The sequence below is a fragment of the Lissotriton helveticus genome, chromosome 2_1 (assembly GCF_964261635.1).
Source record: "Lissotriton helveticus chromosome 2_1, aLisHel1.1, whole genome shotgun sequence".
In the NCBI taxonomy this organism is placed as follows: domain Eukaryota; kingdom Metazoa; phylum Chordata; class Amphibia; order Caudata; family Salamandridae; genus Lissotriton; species Lissotriton helveticus.
Genome location: NC_136059.1, coordinates 1,372,460,741 through 1,372,479,887, shown reverse-complemented (window position 1 = coordinate 1,372,479,887; position 19,147 = coordinate 1,372,460,741). Strand labels below are relative to the sequence as shown.

Genomic DNA, 19,147 nt, shown 5'->3' with positions numbered 1-19,147 from the left:
CAGTAATTGGTTTTCGAGATGTAGGGGCCAATATTTTACAGATTCTGTAAATTTACCGAAACGGTAAATTTACCGAATCTGTAAAATACCGAATCGGTAATTTTACCGATTCGGTAAAACCCAGATGTAGGTAGCACTGTTTACAGTGCTACAGGCCTTCAGAATTCGGTATTTTACCACCCAATCCAATTGGGTGGTAAAATACCGAATTCAGGTGTGCATGCACATCTGTGCATGCACACCTGTGCCATGTGACACACAGAGTCTGTGTGCCAATGGCACACATGCCTGTATTTGGGGTGCTAGAGGGTGTCAAAGTGACACCCCCTGCACCCTTGCTGAAATCGGTATTTACCGAATCTGTAAATACCGATTCAGTAATGCCCATTGATTCCTATGGGCTTCAATGCCCATAGGAATCAATGGGCATTACCGAATCGGTATTTACAGAATCGGTAAATACCGAATCTTAAAGATTCGGTATTTACCGATTCTGAAATACCTACATCTCCCCCCCTCTATTTTACCACTTCTTAAATACCGAATCGGTATGACTCGGTATTTAAGAAGTGGTAAAATACAATTACCTTCATCTGGCCCTAGTTACTTATTTTTCAGATTTTCTCAGAAACTGACATCTCTCGCACTGGCGTACTGATGCCCACTCAAATGCATGTGCCCACTAAGCTCTTTCCAGCAATACAAACAAAGTGATGGGTGCGGACAGAATAGACCCAGCCAGGATTCAAGTTAAATTTGTAGGCCCAAAGCAACATCCTTCCTAGATGATGCAGGTTAAGAGTAATGCGTGCAAAACATATGCAGAGTAGCTTATGTAGCTGTCCTACAAATATATCCGATATGGACATGCCTTTGAAAGGCCATCAATGCTCACTGGTAGAATGAAGTCTCTGAGGAGCCTGAATTCCTTTAATGTTGTAAGGCTTAGAAATGCATAAAACGATCATGCAGTAGTGTCTTTAAATCCTCGTCTAGAGTTCAATAAACGTATGCATAAGCAATAAAGATTAAAATCCCACTGCGATGCAGGATCTACACTAGGAAGAGGAAGATGGAGAAAACTATCAAAATGAAAACATGTAACCTCATCTACTGTGAAACAGGTCCACAATGGCAGGGAAGTAATGTTTATAGCAATCTATTTTGAGCTCTCTAGAGGCTAACAAGGACTCGAGGTAAAAAAAATCATCCAAATAGGCTCTGGATGAGTTTTAAATAGCACCACCAACCCGCTACACTGCACATTCCAACATTCACTCAGTATGAGGCGAGTTCCTTTTCCTTCATTACATTCTGTAAAAATAGCAAAATGATCAAAACATTCACATGGGACTAAGAGATGTATGTGTAGGAATGGGTAATAGCTAATCACCTCTCTCACCTCAACAGCTGAACAAGGAAATATTTCTCTTTGGCAACCCAAACACAATGAAGCTACGCCATCTTCAGTGGAGTAAGTGACTCCCCCAGTGTCAAAAGCTTGAAATCTCAGTCATCTTTGATCTAGAACTTTCATTCATCCCGCATTTAAACCCAGTGACACAGAACCCTCATCAACACCTGAATATGATAAGTAAAGTCACGCCAATGCTAAACCTTCATCAGAAGGTGGACCTCGTACCCTCATTTGCTAGTACAACCTGATGCACACTGGACTCTATAAAATGTGCAGCAACTTCATTTAGTACAAAATTGGGTAGAAGGACTATTGTTAGGACAAAAAAAAATCAAATCAAATCTGCAGTCCGATGCTTTTCACTCGAACAAAAATTTTAAGTTGCTATAGGTTACAACACAAAGCTTCATGGCCTTGATGCCAAAAATATCTAGCTAAACATTTTGAGCTCTACTAACAACCATGCTGCCTAAGATGGATGTATGACGACTGATTCACTCTTACATCATTCATCAACAAGAGCTGCAATGATAAAACACATGGGATCCCTAGTGATCTTTATAAGATGAATATTGATCTATGGGCCCCCACTTTGTTTGCGGGTCTTGGGTGCTTGTTGTGCCAAAGGCTTTATCAAAACATGGGCAGAATCAGTGATAATTCCCATATATAAAAAGGGTGACAGGGAAAGCCCATCAAACTATAGACCTATATCTCTCCTGGACTCATTAATGAAAATTGCAGGGAGAGTGGTCTTGACTAAAATACAGACGTGGGCTGAGGAACACGATATTCTAACCCCTGTACAATTTGGGTTCCGGCCAGGGATGGGCACTGTCGAGCAGGTCTTAAATTTTGTAATGCTACAAGGGAAGTATACTAGGGCCAAAGATGGTTGCTTGTATGCAATATTTGTTGACCTCTCCTCTGCTTTTGATTGCGTAGTACACACAAAACTGTGGGAAATATTAGAAGAGATGAATGTTAACCCAGCTATAGTTCTTTTTTTGAGACAATTATACTCAAGTGCAACCGCCAAAGTAAGGTATGGACTGGGGGGGGGGGGGGGGGAGTGCACGGGGTCTTTCCGCATACAGAAGGGGGTGAGACAAGGCTGCGTGCTGGCCCCACTCCTTTTCTCATTATATACGAACAGTCTAGAGAAGGAATTGGGGGCCAGTAACATCGACTCACCGAGGTACGGTAACAGGCAGATAGTTTCCCTCCTGTATGCGGACGACACAGTGTTAATGGCCAGGACGAAGGTGGGTGCACAAAAGGCCTTAACTAAATATGTAGAATTCATGGAGGCTAGAGGCCTTAGAGTTAACGCCAAAAAGTCTTTTGTGATGTGCTGTGGTAAAGGTGGTGCCAGGTGCAAACAACTTAAAGTGGCAGGTCTCCAAGTAGAACATACTAAAACATTCCCATATTTGGGGGTAGTAATTGAAGGATCTGGTGCTTGGGGTCGCTATATAGACGACATTCTGATTTTTTGGAAGGGTAACCGAACCACCTGCGAGGCGTTCTGTACATGGATCAACCTCCAAGATCCATACTTGAAATTCACAGGAACCATCTCTGAAACCTCCATCCCCTTTTTAGACCTGACAATTGTACTGGGTCCATCGGAGATTTCTACCACTCTGTATAAAAAGGAAACTGATAACAACAGCTTGTTGCTCTATGACAGCCATCATACTAGAGCATTGAGGGACAATCTCCCATTTGGTCAGTTTCTAAGACTCCGCAGGAACTGCACAACTACTTCTGACTACCGTCGGGAAGCTACCCTCCTTCAACATAAACTACAGGAGAGGGGATACCCAACAAGACTACTACAACGTTCAGCGAAGAGATCCCTGAATAACAACAGGGAATCCCTGCTAGAAACACACACAAAAGAGAAGGAGGACATAATTACGTGCGTAACATCTTACACTAAGAACTCCTCCTTTATCAAGAAAACAGTAAACTCCCACTGGGGCATACTGAACTCTGTCAATCTAGACATCCCACGTCCGCGTTTTGCTTTCAAAAGAACTTGCAATCTGAAAGACCAATTGGTCCATACCCGCCCAAAGAAGACCAGTACCCGTCCTCAAAACACACTTTGGGATCTGCCTCCAGTAACGGGACACTACCGCTGCGGCAATTGTGTCGTCTGCCCACAAACTATTCAACTTTCACATAACTTCATCTGGCACCTTAACAGACACACGAACTGTAACAGTAGCAAGTGCATTTACATGTTGACGTGCCCATGCGATCTGAAATATATCGGAATGACAACACGCACAGTCAAGACACGCATCATGGAACATAACAGCAATGTTCGCTGCCACAAGACCCACACTCGCCTATATGAACACTGCCACCAACAGAATCACGCTGCAGAGGACCTACATTGGGTCGTTTTGGAATGGCATCCCTCATCAAACCAACAGGCCCTGTTCAAAATCGAACAGAGATGGGTGCACCGCCTACATTTGGACACTGAGGGTCTTAATGACTCTGTCCCATGGAACACACTGACCCGATAATTCTCCATTAGGATGTGGGTCTCTTTCTTTCTCCTTGACTGACACCTACAGGTAGAGGGATGATACCCAACTGTCAGTATCAAAGATCTCCCACCTCACATACTTCCAAGAGTGACACTCCCTGATGGCAGCCCCGGACGCGATCCGGACCGACATGATGACATTACCGTGCTGTCACTCCCACACACTAGGTCGAGACACTTCTTGACGAACGTGGCGTTCTGACACAACAACGCCTGGCATCAATATCGCACAAAAGAAAGTAGTCCGCTTTTATTGGCATTTTTTACCGCACTTCCTTGACCAGACCCCACATCATCATGCATGTCTGGCTTCACTGTCCGTCTCCTTGACCACACACCTAGCAGCCCAACGTTATCCCCACCCCGCTCCAAGATGGCGCTCAGTTTGCCACATTGATAAATATACACCGCCATCCACATAGACGGGTCCTTTGCGCAGGCCCGGAAACGGGTCGCCTAGCAACATTCTGATTACGCCCCTACCGCCAAACATGAGATTTAAGGGCGGGGGGAAGCCAGTAGCTTCACCAGCTGCTTCATGACCGAGCGTCGCCGGCCATACGGACCTAGGTTAAGAGGTATCTTCCACGCGCGATCGAGGTAAGGGGCTGTTTGGGCTCTAGGCTGCCTCCGCACCGATGCAGGGACTCTGTAGGCATTCTGACTACGCCCGCTGACCATGGGTACACTACCACCGGGGGTCCGTGGGGGAGTGGCCCTCTACTGCGCTGTTAGCGCGATCACGGGGTAACTGGAAAGACCGGGAGTCCAGCCCCCGCAGCAGCCACTGCCGTGAGCCGCTAAGTCCTGGCGGGTCCGACACCTACACCCACCCATTTTGGAATACTGGTGATGTGGGGTCTGGGATTGCTTTGGCGTGCCCCCTTTAGGACACCGCGGATTTCCACCGGGGAGGCGCTGCGGGTGTGACGACAAGCCTGGCACCATCCTTTTGTCCCCGGGCCGGGCGGCAGTTCGTCCTGAGTGGGTTGCTACCGCAAACGTCCCCGCGTGGTCTTGTGAGACCCCAGCTACCCTGTCCGTCTGTTTACATTGTCCAATAATTGACAATGCACTTATTTGGCCTTGAATTAAGATTCCACCACGCTTCCTAAATACCTATTACCCTCCTACTATTCCCCATCCCTGCAGATCACAATACGATTACGCAGGTCCCATTCAAGCTGCCTGGGAAGACCTCCAACAACGACTGAGGGTAAGTCTAGAGACTCCAGTACCAACTGTCAGTCTTCTTAATCTCTTAACGACTCATAAGAGATCCCCCCTTGGTACACAACTCCCCAAGCTTGTAAATTGAGTTGTTCCCTTATTAATATGGATCGGGAGGTTTGGTGTTAGCGATCCATCTTGGTTTGCTATCCACGATTTCTTGCAGTCTGCGAAGAATACCCCCACCACTCTGGTGAAAACATAGATAGTGATGTTCTAATAGGATTGTTTGATAACCCCGCAGAAAGCAATTATCACCCCTTGTTCTTCTTCTATCTCCCCTTAGGGCGTACATCGATACAGGAACTCCTCCTGTTCCAGATCCTGACCCCCAAGGTTGTATTTACTTAACCCTGTAGCCCACTATGGGCTCCTTTCTAAGTTTATGAGCACTTTTTTGGTCCTGATGAATTGCCGTGATGGCATGAAACATGTCGACCAGATCACTTATGAGGGTTGAACGGGCTTCCCACACATAGTTTGGTTGAAACCCCATACCCCTCTGATTTTTAACAAAGTAGGTAGCTACAGGAATAAAATACCCAGAGTAGACTACACTAACTTTTTTTAGAATCACCACACGCTCACTACTTCATTATTAGGGCCCCTCACACCCACCCAAACATCGGCTTTGGAATAAAAGATCTCCAACAAAGTGTAGCACTATGTGCTACCCGTCAGGCATTGCAGCGCCGGCTTGACGCAGGAGCAGGAAGCCGATGATGACACGAAGCAATCGGTTGGTGGTGTGACAGTAGCCGCAGAACCAACCTGTTGTGTGAGGTTTCCTTAATTCCGACAAGGGACACCCGCCCCTGTTTTTCACATCCAACCACTTTTTCAGATAGAGGAAGATAGTCCACTCTACATAACGTATATGTTACCCCCAGGGGAACTTTGTGCAATTGGTTGAAATATAGTTTATTGGGACGTGCACACTGGACCCCTAGAAATATTGTCCCCCTCCTGTCCCTCCTTGTTGTTATCTAACTTACGTGGGTTAATCCCACGGGACTTTTTAGGTTACCAACAGTGAAACTATTTCACTGTATTGGCCCATTACACCAACGCAGACTAAAAACTACCTGCGATCTTTCCTTCACCCTCCCTCCTTCACGGTTATCCCTGACATCCCTCCAACCATTATGGAGGATGTGCCAGGCCTAAGCTTTGATGAGGATGCCATTGCTGAAGCCCTAAGATCAGCTCCCCCACTACTGAACAATCCTAGCACCTCTACCTCAGGTACATCCAATGAGGATTGGGCAACCCTGACAGAAGTGAAAAAAGAACTCATACGGATCACCATACACGGATTAATGATGAGGGAATATTTGAGGAACAACATAGCCCCACATGGACTTATTGTTAACCTCATACCAAGACTCTTTTTGGAAGACAAACAATTCAAGACGGATTGGTGCCAGGTGTCGTGGAAATGCACCAAAGATCTGCTATTCCTTATCACCCAAACAGCGAAACGCCTCGCGGACGCCTTGCTAGAAAAAATATCGAACATGGAGGCCACTATGAAAGCCGCCGTCAACAAAAATAATAAGACCACCTTCACTACGAAACTGGCGGACATAAACCAGGAGATGGCTGACCATCATGACTATTTATTGAAGCAAAAAACGGATAAATTACAGAAGGACATCTCTAAATTTGAGAAGAAAAAGGTGTACCCTTACCTCAAAGATGACTTCAAGAGCAAAAAGAATAATTATTCCTCGGACGACAGTTCAGATGATAACACCAGACGAGGCTCTACAAGCAGTGACTCAAGTGGAGGACATGCCCCAAGGAACAATCAGATGCAACATCGTCCCCAGTGGCAACAAGGATACCATCAGGGTCCGATGTATCAGGGGCCTCCCCAAATGCTACCCCCATGGCAATACCCCTTTTTTCCTCAAGGTCCTCCCCAATTCTATGTCAGGACCGGAGGCTTCAGATTATGCTTTTGTACATTCTCCACTGCTTTATTACAAAAGTCGCAGCAGCCAAAAAACAACCAAATAACAACAGCCCTACCTTAGAACTAAGGATATGGGCAAACAGAAAAGAAATGTCCGTAAACCACAACTCCCATGAGTCACATTAGGCAATCCATAATATAGTCCTTTCTTAGTCTCCACCGCAGCTAGATAGGACGTCCCTCTCATGACCACTTCCTCTTTCTTCGCTGCTTCGCAGCCAGTTAAGTGTTTTCCTCCCTTTCTCCTCAATTTTATATTTATTGTGGATTATTAGGGGGTTCTTCGGTGTGATATTGATTTGGTATTTATTGTGGGGTTTATTGATGCGCTCCGTTTTTCTTTCAGAGCCCATTGTCGGGCGCGGGAGCATTTTCTTGCTCCTACGCGCCTTTGCCCTGTTCTCGCCCGCCTCCGGCCACTAGGGGGAGCCAAAGCGTCTCGTTCCCCTCGGCGCGGTGTCTCGTCAGAGAGCCGCGCTGAGGAGATCGCTTCTGCCTAACGCTCGCCCGGTCGCCTCACCTTGACGCTCTTTGAGCCGGTACACAGCCCCACAATTAAATTACATTAAATTTGACGCCCCGCTGGGGTCTGTACTGCGGTTCTAACCGTGCTGCCGCCTGCGGGCGTTAATTAGCACTCGCTTTGGGAAGCTTCCTGTCAGTAAGTTGCTAGCGCGCAGGGAGGCGACAGAGGCCCGGTCTTTTACAGAGGGCCAGCGCGCTAGTGGGGTGAGTGCCCCTACATTCCCGGTTCCACTGGGCATAATAATACGTGCAGACTTGTTTCTGCCCCAAATCATATATACAGGCTGTAGCCTGTTGCCCTGTCATTCCATTAGATTTTGGCCCTCCTCAGACGGGGGCAGTGTGGTAGTGCTAGGCACCTGGTTGAGATGGGGGACGAGTATTATGAAGATGAGGAGTCACAGGGCTACCTCAATGATGATGAGTTTTATCAGGCCGTAGATAGCTCTATATATAGGTGCGTCACGGAGATAGTGGGACCTATGGAGGAGCGCCTCTCTGCACGTATCATACAGGAGTGCGAGAGGGTGACTCAGGCACATCTAGGGGTCCCTGTTAATCCTACGGCCCCGACGGGGAGTTCCCCCCCAGTCCCTAAGAAGCCCTGTAAGGAAGGGGTGTCGAGTGGGGCGCGTGGTGTGGATAAGGACGCTTTCGAGAGACTGCGCGACGCATTCTTGGCGAAGGCGATAGATCCCTCCTCGTCGTCCTCCCCAACCCCGGGCCCCTCGGGAGCCCCCGCCAGTTCAGCCCCTTTGTCACCGGCGCCAACCTCCCCGGCGGACACCGATGACGACGAAGGGTCGGAGCGTTCTTGGAGGCCTTCGGGCTCCGCCATCGAGATACCGCAGGATAGTTCAGGTATGCTGGACCAGGACGAGATAATACATCCGAGGTCGGCGGCCTGGGCCCCTGGGGAGAAGGTGGCGAAGTTTGTCGCTGGCCGCCTCCGCAAGCCCTTAGAGAAAGAGGCAAGGAGCTGTTTGCGCGGGGAGTGCCCTAGACCTACGCTTGAAGGGAAGGTTGCCCTGACCCCTGAGTTAGACCCGAAGATGGCTACCTTTTTAGCGAAATTTGTTAAGGACCCTCGGAAAGGGATTGATCGCTCCTGGCGGGCTTGCCAGGACAAGCTGTTAGATGCCATAGGCCCCATAACGAAGATTCTGGACATGGCTGAAGAGGCCAAAGTATCCGGGGCGGTCATCTCCCCTGAAGTCCTCTCTAACTGGGCGCAGAGAGTAGTGGTGTTCCTGGGGAATGCGAACTGCGCGTTGTCCACAGAACGCCGAAGGTCTCTCCTGATTAAGTTAGATCCTAAACTAGGAGACCTGGCCTCTTCTGAGGCAGGGGCGGTAGCCCAGGGAGGTCTCTTTGGAGAGCCTTTTATTAAGGAACTGGGGATGTTCGTTAATACCTTTACGTCCCTAGATAGGGCCCAGTCAAACATCAAAAGGGTCTTCCACCAGCGTTTCTCCAGGGGGGCCGGTCGCGGAGGGGGCCGCGCGACCGGCCGTGGTGGTCAGCAAACGACCAACAGAAATCAAGGCTCCGGGCGAGGGCAGTACAACTCCTCGCAAAGCTACAATAACTTCTATCCTACCAGAGGACAACGCTTCCGTGGCCGTGGTGGATTCAAGAATGCTGCCGGGAACTCCTCCAACGGTGAGTGTAATCTCGGCGGACGAGGTCCGCGTGGGGGGTCGTCTGGCCTTGTTTCCAGAGGCTTGGGCCGCAATCACAGCGGATGCCTGGGTTTTACAGACTATTCGAGGTTTCCACATAGAATTCTACGATCAGCCCCGACAAGTCAGGCCACCTCCTCCTATCGTTTTCTCGTCTGCGGACGCAAGCCTGGTCGACGAAGAGGTTTCGGACCTGCTTCGCAAAGGCGCCATCTGCCCTTCTATTCAGCACCCAATGGGGTTTCTGAGCAACTTGTTCCTGGTAGACAAGGTGGATGGTGGGAAACGCCCGGTTATCAACCTCAAAGAGTACAACGGTTGGTTAGTCTACCGACATTTCAAGATGGAGGGGATTCATCTTTTGAGAGATGTGCTCCTTCCGAACGATTGGATGGTGCGCCTGGACCTCAAGGATGCGTACCTTGTGGTTCCCATTCATCCCCCGCACCGTCGTTTTTTGCAGTTCCGGTGGGGGGGTCAGGTGTTCGAGTTTACCGCCCTTCCTTTCGGGCTTTCTTCAGCCCCTTGGTGTTTCACCAAGCTCCTTCGGCCGGCGATGGAGGTTCTACGGAGCCAGGGCATCCGGATGATAGTCTATCTGGACGACATCCTGCTGATGGCTCAATGCCCCGAGCAATTGGACCTCCAGCTACGCCAGACCATTGCCTTACTCCAGGGTCTTGGGTTTGTGATCAACAGCGGCAAGTCCGTTCTGATTCCGTCCCAGTCTGTGGTATTCTTAGGGTTCACCGTGAATTCCATTCAATGCACCCTCAGCCTTCCTTCTCGGAAGCTAGGGAAGATCCGTCACATCCTCCGCCAGACGATCTCGCGATCGCACACCTCTCTCCGTCAGATTGCCCGGGTGGTGGGGCTACTGTCTTCCTCCATCCAGGCAATCTTTCCGGGGCCCCTGCACTACCGAGCCCTTCAACGCCTCAAGGCGCATCACCTCCGACGGGGCCTGACGTACGATCAGGTGGTCCCCCTATCGGACGAGGTGAAAGAGGAAATGCGTTGGTGGCTCACGCATATGGAGGCCTGGAACGGCAGGGCGATTTTCGGTCCGGTACCAGACTTGGTGATAGAGTCCGACGCCAGCCGTGCAGGCTGGGGCGCTCGCTGTGGAGAGTTTTCTACAGGCGGCGCCTGGTCATCCGAGGAGCAGGAGCTCCATATCAACTGTCTGGAGTTGTTGGCCGGGTCCTTCGCGATCCAATGCTGGACCAAGGACACAGTTCGTTCTTGTGTCTTGCTTCGCATGGACAATATCTCAGCGGTGAGATATGTCAACCATCTGAGAGGCCCTCGGTCCAAAGCTCTTTCGGACTTGGCGAAGGTTTTCTGGACTTGGTGCCTAGCGCGCCAAGTGTCGGTGACGGCGGAATACTTGCCGGGTCGCGACAACCAGGTGGCGGATTGGCATTCCCGATATCTGAGGGACTCCAGTCAATGGAAACTCGATCCACAGGTGTTCAAGTGGTTGGACGATACCTGGGGCCTGTTCTCAGTGGACCTCTTTGCGTCCCGTCTGGACTTCCAGCTCCCACGTTTCTTCAGCTGGAGGCCGGACCCTCTTGCAGAGGCCACGGATGCCTTCCTCCAGGACTGGAGCAGGGAGAAGTCGTACGCGTTTCCCCCGTTCTCGATGATACTGAGAGCGGCGGCCCATCTCCGCCGCCAACAGGCGGATGTGGTGATGGTGACCCCCTGGTGGAGGTCGCAAGTGTGGTTTCCGGTTCTTCTGGAACTTTCCTGGGATTCTCCAATCCTACTCCCCCGGTTTCCGCTACTTCTTCTCAGCGCGGACGGGGAACCCCATCATCTGCTCACGCAGAGCTCGCTTCACCTCATGGCGTGGAGGCTTTCGGGCGACGTTGGTCGCTCCCGGGCCTTTCGAGACCGGCTGAAGACTTCCTCTCGAAAGCCTGGGCAGGCAGCACGACAAAGCGTTATCGCTCTGCCTGGAATAAGTGGTCACGCTGGTGTCTTCGGCGACACTTGGATCCCTTGGTCGCAGGCGTCGTTCCTGCATTGAATTATCTGGCGGAGTCGGCCGCGGCAGGTCTGGCTTATCGCACCATCAATGCGATACGATCGGCGATCTCGGCGGGCCATCAGCCCGTGGAGGGAGCACCTCTAGGAGAACATCCTTTTGTTTGTCGTCTATTGCGGGGCGTTCGCCTGTCTTTGCCTCCAGAACCGCGTTATTCGGTTCTTTGGGATGTTAACCTAGTGCTGAACCTGTTGCTGTCATGGCCGTCGAATGAGTATCTGTCCTTGAAGGAACTTTCGGCGAAATTGGCTATGCTCTTATGTCTGATTTCGTGCAGACGAGTATCGGATGTTCGTGCCTTGGATGTCACGGCGAGGGTTTTTTCCCCTGACGGGGCGATTTTTACCTTGGGGCGTCGCACGAAGTGCGCTTCACGGTCGATTTCTTATCCGAGCTTCGCGGACTCTCCCAAACTGTGTGGTTCAGTGTTTAAAGGTCTATGAGGACCTAACCTTGGAACTTCGCCCTCCGGGCGAGTGACAGCTGCTAATTGCGCTGCGTAAGCCACACAAGGCTGTCTCTTCTCCCACCATCGCCAGATGGGTACGGTGGATCATGCAGGAAGCAGGCATTGACACGAAACAGTTCGGTGCACATTCAGCTAGAGGGGCCATGGCCTCGAAAGCTTTTGCTGTAGGAGCCAGATTAGAGGATCTGATGAGAGCTGCGGATTGGTCATCGGACTCCACCTTTAAGAGGTTTTACTTCAAACCAGTGGTTGATATTGCCCATTTAGTGGTGAGTAAGCTTTAAACTAGCATAATCTGAAGCCTCCGGTCCTGACATAGAATCGAAATTTGCCTAGCAGTGTAACGGTAAGTTTCAATTCTATTAAGGACACGGAGGCGAGGATTATCCCTCCCGGTCTCCGGTGGAGATTACCCGCCCGTACTGCAGTAAGTAATCTGTTTTCCAGTCTCATGTGGATGTAACTTGATGATGTGGACTTTACGTGATTTGGACGTCCTTTTCACGGCTGATGTTGTGGCACTTTTTTTCTTCATAGGAAATGAGGGTGCCAAGCAGGATCAGTGATGACATAGCGTGCCTCGCGCTAAGAAAGAGGAAGTGGTCATGAGAGGGACGTCCTATCTAGCTGCGGTGGAGACTAAGAAAGGACTATATTATGGATTGCCTAATGTGACTCATGGGAGTTGTGGTTTACGGACATTTCTTTTCTGTTTGCCCATATCCTTAGTTCTAAGGTAGGGCTGTTGTTATTTGGTTGTTTTTTGGCTGCTGCGACTTTTGTAATAAAGCAGTGGAGAATGTACAAAAGCATAATCCTCGCCTCCGTGTCCTTAATAGAATTGAAACTTACCGTTACACTGCTAGGCAAATTTCGATTCTACCCCCTGAATCCGCCACCTTTTCAAGGCAGAGGCTGGGGCAGAGGAAGAGGGCGAAAAAGAGGAGGGCAGAAGAATGTGCAATGGGCAGACCAACCAGAACCGGCAACGATGAGGGAAACCCGGAGCTCCACCACCAGAGGGAGAAGAGTTTGATTGTTAACCTCTCGTCAAGAACCCTGACCCCCGTAGAAACGATTGTGCTGGAGAAAGGAGTAGGGTTTGTCCCGACACCCATCCCAGATACTTTCCAAGAGATGATTGAGATGAAGAATCTCTTTAGGAAAATACGGTTACGGGCCTTCTTTGATGGAAAACCTGAACTCACTGCCCAGGATACTGGTCTTAAGAAACATCGACCTTTACCCCTACGGATGGCATGATTCCCCCGGAGATACTCACCTTCGAGCGAGCGGTGTTATCAAGTTTGAAAAAGAAACCAAACATTAAACAATTCAATAACCTGTCAAATGCTGAAAGGCAAGCCGTGGACACATTGGGTAATGATACCATGATTATAATCAAACAAGCAGATAAGGGGGGTGCCACTGTCATACAGGATCGTTGTGACTATGACCTTGAATGCAGACGGCAACTCTCTAACACCACCCACTACAGGCCCCTCCCTGTGGATCCCACAAAACGCTTGACCACCACTATCATGAGTCTGGTCATTGAAGCTGAAACCAACGAATGGATCTCCAAGAAGGAGGCTGATTTCCTAATCACTCCAGAAGCCATCACACCATACTTCTACACTCTACCATAGATTCACAAAGGTACCACACCCGTACCCGGTAGACCAATTGTCTCTGGCATTGTGGAATTTTAGTTCGTGTACTGAACATCATCTACGCCATCTTGCAGACTCATGTATGAGCATACACGACAGCCATTTTTTTAGGTACCATGATCTCCCTGTTCACGATCGCCCGTCAGCACACTTCCCTGAACCTTGCAAGCCTTCCCCGCGCCTCCTGGCTGCCCCCGCGCTCACATGCACAAGTCATGAACCCCCCCCCATGACTCTGTCTCAGGGAATCACACCCCGCGCCTGACCAACACCTCCTTTCCGTCCATGATAACCCCTCCTTTGATGACCCCTTCCCCTGAGCCCGACTGCCTGTACGAACCGCTGGTCATCCCTTAGCCCGAGGATACAGTTTATTGCCCACTGCTGTATGCACTCGCCTCTCCTGAAAGAGACCACTATTGATCATGACGTCCCCACCCCCTGAGATTCGATCAGGCGCACACATTCCAAAGGAATCGGCAGAACACTCAGCTGCGTGATAACCCCCTCCCAATCATATGAGGGGAAAGGGCTTCTACTGTTGTCATGTGTTGGAATGGGCCGGAACTGGGGGGGTGCCGGGGATGTCGTTCTCATACTTCACAATGCCCTTGTTGTAATAAAGAGCGTTCACATGTCTTAACCCAGGGGATAAAAGACCAGGTCTCGGAGAGGTTGGGAGAGCACCTCGAGACGATACCTTGTTGTCTGATCTGATGTGTTCTACTCCGACGGAATAAACTTGTTTCCTGTCTTCCTGTCTCCAGCGCCTGCCTCTTTATTGAATAACTTCGTATGGTATTAGAGGCGTTTTACGCCGGGCAAATTTAACTTAGGAATCATCTACTGAAAGCGCCTGACCATTTTGAATTGATCTTTAACAGCATTGGATCGCTCCTGGAGCCCCTGTCTCAGTTCTGCGATGTTTTCTTACAACCCGTAGTGAAAAAGATACCTTCGTACCTCCAGGACACCAGAGATGTCCTACGACTAATAAACGATGTAGATGGAAGAACAGATGTGGATCTTCTACTGACGTTGGATGTGGAATCCCTTTACACGAATATCCCCCAACAGGCAACCTTAGATGCAGTGGAATCCACTTTGAGACTTGAAGAATGGACATCCCCTACTCCGGTCGCCTTTGTTATGGAGCTAGCCAATATAGCCCTAACGGAAAACTTTTTCAAATATAAATCAGAATTGTTCCATCAAATCCGTGGAACCTCGATGGCTTCTACCTTCGCGCCGAGCGTAGCATGCATCTACATGGCTGCCTTCGAGAAGACCTACATCTACCCTCCAGAAAAGAACCCATTTCGCGAAAATCTCACCCTTTGGCGTCGCTATATAGACGACATTCTGATTTTTTGGAAGGGTAACCAAACCACCTGCGAGGCGTTCTGTACATGGATCAACCTCCAAGATCCATACTTGAAATTCACAGGAACCATCTCTGAAACCTCCATCCCCTTTTTAGACCTGACAATTGTACTGGGTCCATCGGAGATTTCTACCACTCTGTATAAAAAGGAAACTGATAAAAACAGCTTGTTGCTCTATGACAGCCATCATACTAGAGCATTGAGGGACAATCTCCCATTTGGTCAGTTTCTAAGACTCCGCAGGAACTGCACAACTACTTCTGACTACCGTCGGGAAGCTACCCTCCTTCAACATAAACTACAGGAGAGGGGATACCCAACAAGACTACTACAACGTTCAGCGAAGAGAGCCCTGAATAACAACAGGGAATCCCTGCTAGAAACACACACAAAAGAGAAGGAGGACATAATTACGTGCGTAACATCTTACACTAAGAACTCCTCCTTTATCAAGAAAACAGTAAACTCCCACTGGGGCATACTGAACTCTGTCAATCTAGACATCCCACGTCCGCGTTTTGCTTTCAAAAGAACTTGCAATCTGAAAGACCAATTGGTCCATACCCGCCCAAAGAAGACCAGTACCCGTCCTCAAAACACACTTTGGGATCTGCCTCCAGTAACGGGACACTACCGCTGCGGCAATTGTGTCGTCTGCCCACAAACTATTCAAACCAAAACTATTCAACTTTCACATAACTTCATCTGGCACCTTAACAGACACACGAACTGTAACAGTAGCAAGTGCATTTACATGTTGACGTGCCCATGCGGTCTGAAATATATCGGAATGACAACACGCACAGTCAAGACACGCATCATGGAACATAACAGCAATGTTCGCTGCCACAAGACCCACACTCGCCTATATGAACACTGCCACCAACAGAATCACGCTGCAGAGGACCTACATTGGGTCGTTTTGGAATGGCATCCCTCATCAAACCAACAGGCCCTGAGATGGGTGCAACGCCTACATTTGGACACTGAGGGTCTTAATGACTCTGTCCCATGGAACACACTGACCCGATAATTCTCCATTAGGATGTGGGTCTCTTTCTTTCTCCTTGACTGACACCTACAGGTAGAGGGATGATACCCAACTGTCAGTATCAAAGATCTCCCACCTCACATACTTCCAAGAGTGACACTCCCTGATGGCAGCCCCGGACGCGATCCGGACCGACATGATGACATTACCGTGCTGTCACTCCCACACACTAGGTCGAGACACTTCTTGACGAACGTGGCGTTCTGACACAACAACGCCTGGCATCAATATCGCACAAAAGAAAGTAGTCCGCTTTTATTGGCATTTTTTACCGCACTTCCTTGACCAGACCCCACATCATCATGCATGTCTGGCTTCACTGTCCGTCTCCTTGACCACACACCTAGCAGCCCAACGTTATCCCCACCCCGCTCCAAGATGGCGCTCAGTTTGCCACATTGATAAATATACACCGCCATCCACATAGACGGGTCCTTTGCGCAGGCCCGGAAACGGGTCGCCTAGCAACATTCTGATTACGCCCCTACCGCCAAACATGAGATTTAAGGGCGGGGGGAAGCCAGTAGCTTCACCAGCTGCTTCATGACCGAGCTTCGCCGGCCATACGGACCTAGGTTAAGAGGTATCTTCCACGCGCGATCGAGGTAAGGGGCTGTTTGGGCTCTAGGCTGCCTCCGCACCGATGCAGGGACTCTGTAGGCATTCTGACTACGCCCGTTGACCATGGGTACACTACCACCGGGGGTCCGTGGGGGAGTGGCCCTCTACTGGGCTGTTAGCGCGATCACGGGGTAACTGGAAAGACCGGGAGTCCAGCAGCCACTGCCATGAGCCGCTAAGTCCTGGCGGGTCCGACACCTACACCCACCCATTTTGGAATACTGGTGATGTGGGGTCTGGGATTGCTTGGGCGTGCCCCCTTTAGGACACCGCGGATTTCCACCGGGGAGGCGCTGCGGGTGTGACAACAAGCCTGGCACTATCCTTTTGTCCCCGGGCCGGGCGGCAGTTCGTCCTGAGTGGGTTGCTACCGCGAACGTCCCCGCGTGGTCTTGTGAGACCCCAGCTACCCTGTCCGTCTGTTTACATTGTCCAATAATTGACAATGCACTTATTTGGCCTTGAATTAAGATTCCACCACGCTTCCTAAATACCTATTACCCTCCTACTATTCCCCATCCCTGCAGATCACAATACGATTACGCAGGTCCCATTCAAGCTGCCTGGGAAGACCTCCAACAACGACTGAGGGTAAGTCTAGAGACTCCAGTACCAACTGTCAGTCTTCTTAATCTCTTAACGACTCATAAGAGATCCCCCCTTGGTACACAACTCCCCAAGCTTGTAAATTGAGTTGTTCCCTTATTAATATGGATCGGGAGGTTTGGTGTTAGCGATCCATCTTGGTTTGCTATCCACGATTTCTTGCAGTCTGCGAAGAATACCCCCACCACTCTGGTGAAAACATAGATAGTGATGTTCTAATAGGATTGTTTGATAACCTCGCAGAAAGCAATTATCACCCCTTGTTCTTCTTCTATCTCCCCTTAGGGCGTACATCGATACAGGAACTCCTCCTGTTCCAGATCCTGACCCCCAAGGTTGTATTTACTTAACCCTGTAGCCCACTATGGGCTCCTTTCTAAGTTTATGAGCACTTTTTTGGTCCTGATGAATTGCCGTGATGGCATGAAACATGTCGACCAGATCACTTATGAGGGTTGAACGGGCTTCCCACACATAGTTTGGTTGAAACCCCATACCCCTCTGATTTTTAACAAAGTAGGTAGCTACAGGAATAAAATACCCAGAGTAGACTACACTAACTTTTTTTAGAATCACCACACGCTCACTACTTCACTATTAGGGCCCCTCACACCCACCCAAACATCGGCTTTGGAATAAAAGATCTCCAACAAAGTGTAGCACTATGTGCTACCCGTCAGGCATTGCAGCGCCGGCTTGACGCAGGAGCAGGAAGCCGATGATGACACGAAGCAATCGGTTGGTGGTGTGACAGTAGCCGCAGAACCAACCTGTTGTGTGAGGTTTCCTTAATTCCGACAAGGGACACCCGCCCCTGTTTTTCACATCCAACCACTTTTTCAGATAGAGGAAGATAGTCCACTCTACATAACGTATATGTTACCCCCAGGGGAACTTTGTGCAATTGGTTGAAATATAGGCCTCCAAGTAGAACATACTAAAACATTCCCATATTTGGGGGTAGTAATTGAAGGATCTGGTGCTTGGGGGCCAGAAGTGAAAAATAGGACTCTAGTTTTTAAGCGATCGATTGCGGCCGTAGTAAACTTCTCAAATAAATTGGGTAAAAAACAGCCTGAAATCATGCTCAGTATCTACGTGGCAAAATGCAGAAGCATTGCTTTGTATGGTGCAGGGATTTGGGGGTATCAGGATGTAACATCACTCCAAATTGCTGAAAATAACTTTTTTAGATACCTTTTGGCCCTTCCGAAGGGCACATCTGTTTATAATTGCCACGCTGAATTAGGGATGGACCATTTAACTGACCTGATTAGAATTCAACCAATCTTGCTGTGGCGTAGAGTTTGGGCGACACAAGAACTTGGCCTAAATCGGGGAATAATCAGAGATGTTAAGGCCCTTGATAACGTAAAGCGCATTAAATGGCTTGAGTGCGTCAGGAGGGTCTTAACTGACATACAAAGGCCAGAATGGTACAGTAACCCTAAACTAATCGGGGAAATCCCTAAGAAAGTTGTGAAACAACTATGTATGGAGCACTTTAACATAATACGGTTTGGAGGGGAGGTCATTAAGAAAACTGTGCCTGAACATCAATTGTTGTTGACCACCCATAGAATACAACCTTATCTAAACCTTGTGACTTTGGGGTTCTAACGTTTCATTCTGACCAGATTTAGGTTTAATCTATTCCACCACTTAGTGACATTCCCAGCTAAAAACGACTGGCACAGAACTCTGGCTGCATGCCCATGTGACAATATGTCATCCCAAACCACATTCCATCTGGTTTTGTTTTGCAAACTGTATAAAAAAGAACGCTGCAGATGGATTAAACAATATTTGAGAGGTGGTGCTTGGCGGCAATGTAGGCCTGTGTATTTGAACTTGCAGCAATTGGGGAACCCTGTATGCATAATGACTA

The 19,147-nt window shown here is 49.3% G+C and overlaps 1 protein-coding gene across 2 annotated transcripts in view; it reads right to left on the bottom strand.

Annotated features, from left to right (window-relative positions):
- TRMT10B (tRNA methyltransferase 10B) overlaps positions 1 to 19,147 on the bottom strand; it is a 235,137-nt gene that overhangs the window by 125,305 nt on the left and 90,685 nt on the right. The window lies entirely within an intron of this gene.